Genomic DNA, 6,907 nt, shown 5'->3' with positions numbered 1-6,907 from the left:
ACATTGATATTTTCAAAGACAACTGATAATGAAGCTCTCCTGTAAATCTTGAATTTATAGTAATCTTTTTGCTTAGAAAAAAAAAAAATACTAAAATATTTATCAGAGTATTTTAAAAGAACAATAAACATTACAATGCCTGAAACTCATTAATGAAGCTGTTTTTTAGTTTAAAAAAGAGAATAATTTTGGTAGACCTAATCACTCACCGAAGGCTAATTTCCGATGAGAGTAAAATTAATGTAATGGAACCATGGGCTGAGCATTGTTAAATTATGGACCCCGAACAATTATCTTACTGGTCAAACCTTCCTGTTATAAATTTTTAGTCAGATCCGGCATTAGACTATAAGTCATTTAATATAACGTATAAAGATCGAACCTCATTTGCCACCTATAAGCATTTTTGTATTCAGCAGCCTTAGAGGCTGCTGAATACAAATTATTCTGTGCTTTTCAGCCCGCACAACATGCAAATCAGCCCATGAATACATGGGCTGATTTGCATGTTGTGAATCAGCCCATGCACAGATGTAATACACATCAACACAATATGATCTAAGTCACTGATGCATCTAAAACCCAACAAAAACATCTCATGCACATATGATTTCTTCAACTGTTGAAGACCTTGCTTGAGGCACTGTCAGAAAGGTCTTTTCTTCCTTTCATGCATTACTATCCCTATAAAAATCACAAGGATTTATCAAATCTTATCCATAGATAGCCTAAACTCGTGGCTCTTTCCAAATAATATGGAAACAGACCAGCATGGTTGGCAAACATTCTGAAACGATAAAGCATGTTTTTTTTATTGAATGGGGCAGTGAGCAATTCGGAATTATTGAATTTGGCTTCCGTCCACAGATTCAGAAAGCTAAGCTCCATTCGCCAAAGGTGACTGTGTGGTGTAGTTTTACCACTTCACTTATCCTTAGGATATTCTTTTTTGCAAGTCCACTTCTGATGCAATAGAAACCATAATTGTTATAGATACCACCATTGTGTTAATTTCAATATAAATTCCTATTAGAAGAGATTATACCATGCCTACGAGAGTGCCAATGCCTGAATCATATCTTCACATATGATGAATTGATGCCATATACTGCTCAACCAGTTCCCAAAACTGGTTGGGCATTATGTGGAAAATGTGTGAAACATCTGCACCTGATAAAATAATTGGTAGGAATTTCACCAATGCTTGGCTCAACATTTTTCAGATTTTGCTCCATCCTGCAGATTTCTGCCTGTGTTTTTTTTGAAAGATATTATAGAGATAATTCTATTTCTTTAATCCTTAAAGAATAATATTTGACACGAGGTTTCAGCCATATCTATATACTTCCTGCAGGCAAGTGCAAACAGTGTTATTCTTTGGATCGACCTATAAAACATCTTTGCTATACTTTATAATGGCACTTTTTGTAATCATATTTTGTATTACAATAAAATCTTGGTTTACCAGTAATGAACATCGGAACTATGTTTTGTTTCTTTTATATATATATATATATATATATATATATATATATATATATATGTTTTAAAGGAAGCAACAGTTTAAGATATTATTAATAACAAATAATAATTATGGAACTGGGACACTGCTATATGCAGGAAGTACCCAACGTCCATAATTGCACATAAGTTAGTAGTTGCGAAGGGCAATGTGCTAACGTTATGGTACTAGTAACGCTAATTATGGAGAACAAAGGGCGAACGGAACAGAAATCGCTATCACGGTGAACAAAGAAGGGAGCTAAGATAAAGGAGGAATAATAAGAATAACTTAGTGCTTGTTTATATATTCACACACACACACAAATAAAACCACAATGTCTCAATTACATAAGGTTTTCTCTAGGTGGCTTCATTTTATAGTTTTATTTTTGGACACTTTGCATACATGTAAAATGCCTATTGCCTTGATCACAGCTATCCAACTTACATGTAAGAACTCTAATTCAAATGGATGGATTTTCTTAAAATTTTATACTTAGCTCTTTTACATATACAGAAAAAGTAATGTTCACAGCTTAAGTGGTATGCACACAACAGATATTGCTGAAGGCATTTTTTTTTTTTTTTTTTTTGTTATCAGTTTAATAAATACAAAAATTATGAATAATTACTATTTTCTCAAGCAGAACTGTCAATACACAGATAGTTATATTTCAGCTGTTATTAAAATCCAAGAAGGAAATAACTATTACAAATAGTCGAGTGAATATTACATTGTACAATGTAATATTCAATGTACATTGAGGTCATGTACCTCAATGTACATTGAGGTACGTGTACATGACCTGAAAACAATTACTTTTATAAAATTAGTTAATTAATTAGTTATTTACTTTTCACACTTTGATTAATTATTGAGAAATAAAAAATTCAGTTCATTTAAGAAGAAAATTCGAACATGCCTGACATAGCCGAGTGGTTAGAAGTGAGAGTGCAGTAGCACACATTCTTTGCGTAGACTGTGGTTGAACCCCGTGACTGCCAAATACAATTAACGACTGTATTCATGATTTACTGTAAACTCCTCTGACCTGTTAGTTGTGCCGGGGTATAAACAAGATTTTTTTAATATTATTATTATCATTTGTTTAAAAACAGCTAAGGACTTTATAACTACTCTACACTTTACTCTTGTGGAAAAACGACAGGAAGGCTATCTTTGGCAGTGAATGCAGGGATAGTTAATTGGAGAGAAATGGACCAGTAATCAACTGCATATAAGAAGCTTTGCTAATCATAGTATCTATAACAAAAAAAAAAAAAAAAAAAAAGTAAGCCAAAAAAAAAAAAAAAAAAAGGAATGAAAGTATCAAACTCCAATGCACTATTCATACAATTTCACAAAATATTACAATAGCCCAATTACAAACTATCTCGCTCTCGCTTGGAAGTTTTAATAATAAAATGATTTAGATACTCGAGAATGTTATTATCATTGTCTTTAAAACATATTTGTGACAGTTTTTAAACTTGGTAATAGTCATGCCTGCATTTGTTAAAAACACAGGCACCTGACAGATGCCCACTTACTTTTCAGTTATTGGAATTTTTTTTTTTTTTAATTTTGCTGTGGTGTATCAATATTTCTTCCTTTCTTAATGGACTGCAGTATTTATTTTATAAGTTTTAATATTTAAAATATTCTGTATTATTAACATTATTTTTTTAAAAACAAAAAATATATATATTAAAAACAAAAAAAATATATATATGAAACTAACAAGTCAGTTCCACTTTTCAGTTCAGAGAACCATTAAGAGTGCAAAATTTAAAACTTACATTTCAGCACTGTGTTTTTTAACACACATAAATGAATAAAGAGATTAGTAATAATAATAATAATCAAAGCAAACACCATTTTACATCAATAATAATGATAGAAACAAACATTTTGTACAACAGTGAAATATAAAACAAAAGTGAATGATTTTCTGTGGCAGATGCCTCCACCACATGCCAGACAATGCCAATTTGATCATGTTCATGCATGCAGTTTGAAAAACATCAAAGCGAATTGCTGCTTACTGAGAAGCTGAATGCAAAACTAGCACATTAACTAGAGAATATTTTATTTAGAAAGTTAGAGAGCATTACTGGTGAGCTAATAACCTTGAAAACCTTGAGCTAGAACAGCAAACATTCAACTGTACAGTTGAGCAGACTTGTAAGGTACTATATGACTACCGAGCACAAGCAGTGACAAAAATGGTCATGAGAAATTTGTCAGTTCTTTGCATTTTTAATTCCAAGTAGGCAATAATTTTTCACTTCCAAAAACATCTTAAACAGAAGTTTGACTGTATTTAGAAGGTGGAAAAAATTCAGTTTTTTAATCATTAATACAACAGATGTTTTCCAAGGGCACCTGTCAGGTGCTGTACAATTAATACCAAATTAAATAGGCAGATTTAGATTGCTCTAACAGTATTTGCAGTGTTATAATATTTATTGCTATTTTATACTGATGAAAATAAAGGGGAAGGATTAATGCAAAAATTTACTTATTATCAAACCTATTACCAATAAATAATTTAGATTTACAGAGATCTAAAACATCAGTAAACAGATGAATGAACTAATGAAATAAGATGGCAAAAATTAAACACTTGTAAGATGAAGATACTATATGATGATACAAGATGGTTACAAATTTTACATTTATCAGTAAGAATAATTGTATAAGGCCATGTACAGAATAATCCAATTTCACCGTTAATTAAAAATACTTGTAAACAAATAAGCCCCAACTCTACCCAGAACAACTACCACTTTAGAGGTTCCAGAGGCAGTTAACTTTTTTTTTTAAATAATAACTTGCTTGAATATTACACATTCACAACAATCAACTTTGTGAGTGTTGTAAATTCAACAGGTCTGCTCTCAGACCTGTTGAATTCACAGCTATGCAAACACGGAAAAAACAAATGGAATGATTGGTGCTAGAGTTGGAGCATAATCTCGAGCAAGTAATTAAGTATTTATGAGAGAGAATAAATAAAAAAAAGTTCCCCTTGCCCTCACCACCCAAAAGTCAACTAAATGAAAATAGGTCTATAAAAGACTGCTGCACAAAGCAGTCTTTTATAGACCTATAAAAGACTGCACATTATGGACAAGTTGCTGCTGTGGATAAAGGGATGGTTGAATGGGAGAAGTCAAAAGAGTAGTAATCAATGGATACTACTCTTCATGGACTAGTGTTATTAGTGGAGTTCTATTTGGCCCATTGTTGTTTTCTATATTTATCAATGATATTGATGAAGGCATATCACGCTTAATGTGCAAGTTTGCTTGCAGATGATACAAAGGTTGGCAGGGTGGTTGATGACAGGAATGAAGGTATGCTATTGCAACAGGATCTAGAAAAGTTAGTCAGATGGGCTGAGAGGCAACTTTAACTTTGACAAATGCAAAGTACTGCACATGGGTAGAAGTAATCCCAGAGTAACGTACCAACTAAGGTACTATTCTCAGGCTAGTGGAAAATGAAAAAGACCTGGGGGAGGAGGTATTTGTGCAGTTGGATATGTACTTCTCTGAGCAATACAGACAGGCCCCAAGGACAGCTCATGGGATTTGTCAATGATATACAGAAATTTTGCTAAAATATAAAATATAATTTATATTTCACAGATATACCATAGAACAATCTAAAGGTAGTTCAAAATCACCAACAGAAATCTGGATATTCCCTGAATGTACTGCAGTACTGAAAGGTTGTGACAGTAATGTATTCAATCGTGAGATTGCTTAATTTCATTGTTGCCAGATCTAAGCATATGCTCCCAACAAAGTGATCAAATTCAAGCTATAATTAGTTAGATCTGGTAAATATTTTAACAAAGGAACAGGTTACTTTTAAGAAACCGGAGAAAAGTTTTTTCTTACAAAGCTAAATATAATTTACACTTTTTTTTTTTTAAATTGTTCAAACTCTATGAAGTACTGTAGTCTTTCTCTTTTTTTTTTTTTTTTTTAAAAGAGACTGTGCAAATATGTACATTTCTCATTTGAGTGTAGTGGCTATCTGGCTATGGCAAAACACAACTAAGCTGCTCAGACCTCTCTGCATGCCATGCATAGTGCCTTTTTAAAGCTGCCCACTTGAAATACATATAAAAAAAAAAAAAAAAAAAAAGAACCCCGCACATTATGTATAATTTTAACATAAAAAGCAGTAGCACTCTCTTGTAATTTAAGTTTTCCAAATGACAGTTACATCTTATGTAACAATAAGAACATTCATGGTTTGGATGTTCCTTATTAAAACTGAATTATTCTGCACATTTTGTTATCCATAATTGTCTAGCAAATAACAAACTGATTCCTGAGATAATCTACAAATAAAATTATGCATTCTTTTATAATATTTAAATATCTACATAAACTTATGACTTTTTAAAATTAAATATAGAAGCAGGATAATATAAATTTATTTTCATGACAATCAAAATCCGAAATGCATATATCAGCATTTGTAGATAAAATGACTAAATGTATAAAGATAGAGAAAAACAAACACGATATTACAAAAATACAAAAGCCATAAATCTAGTATATATGATATACTGCTTCTAATTTATAATCTCTTATAATTTTAACCTTTTGCATCTGTATAACAAGTACAAAAGATTACAACTCTTATTGCTAGAAAATGTAATGACCAAAGTGATTGACATTGTTTTAGTTTTAATGAAGGATTTTCAATAAAACCAAAAATGCCATTTTTTAAAAAAAACCATCTTTTCATTAACCCCCCCCCCCCGCCATGATGAGACAAATTACAAGGTTCCTATTGTAATATTTATACAAACATGTTTCGCAATGCAACTAAAATGATATTTAGTACCACTTTTAAATTACACCACGGACTGTTCTGGTTTCTTAATAAAAACGTGCATTTTTAATAAGTTGTTTAAACAATATGAGAAACAAACATTTAGAAATATTTCCCCAAATTTTCTTAATGCTGGCTATGTAAATTTCCTGTAAGCAGTTTTATAAAAATAAGGTTACTTGAATTAATGAGAAAGTTGGAACAGATTATAAAAAGATTCTTATTCTACTATTACTTATGAGTATACATTTATGTCCCCGCTTTTGTTGATATTTATTTAAAGTCCTTTCAAGTCCATTCTGAACTTCAAGCTTACTTTCTGTGATGAACTGTACAAATGTTCATTTGGCATTTGGCATGGGTTTATAGTTAAGTTATATAATACATTTTCATTTTGCACTTTTTTTCAAGGCACTAGTCATGGCTATAGCCAAACTGACTTATACTGGCATATATTTATGACAAGATTTAAAGAAATGCTGGAAGTCAAAATATAACAGTTAAAACTGTTTTTTAAAACAAAAGCTGAAGTCTAAATGTTAGATA

This window comes from Mastigoproctus giganteus, chromosome 9, assembly GCF_048544385.1.
Source record: "Mastigoproctus giganteus isolate SK-2022 chromosome 9, ASM4854438v1, whole genome shotgun sequence".
In the NCBI taxonomy this organism is placed as follows: domain Eukaryota; kingdom Metazoa; phylum Arthropoda; class Arachnida; order Uropygi; family Thelyphonidae; genus Mastigoproctus; species Mastigoproctus giganteus.
The sequence above is the reverse complement of the archived record's forward strand: the minus strand, read 5'-3'. Positions refer to the sequence as shown.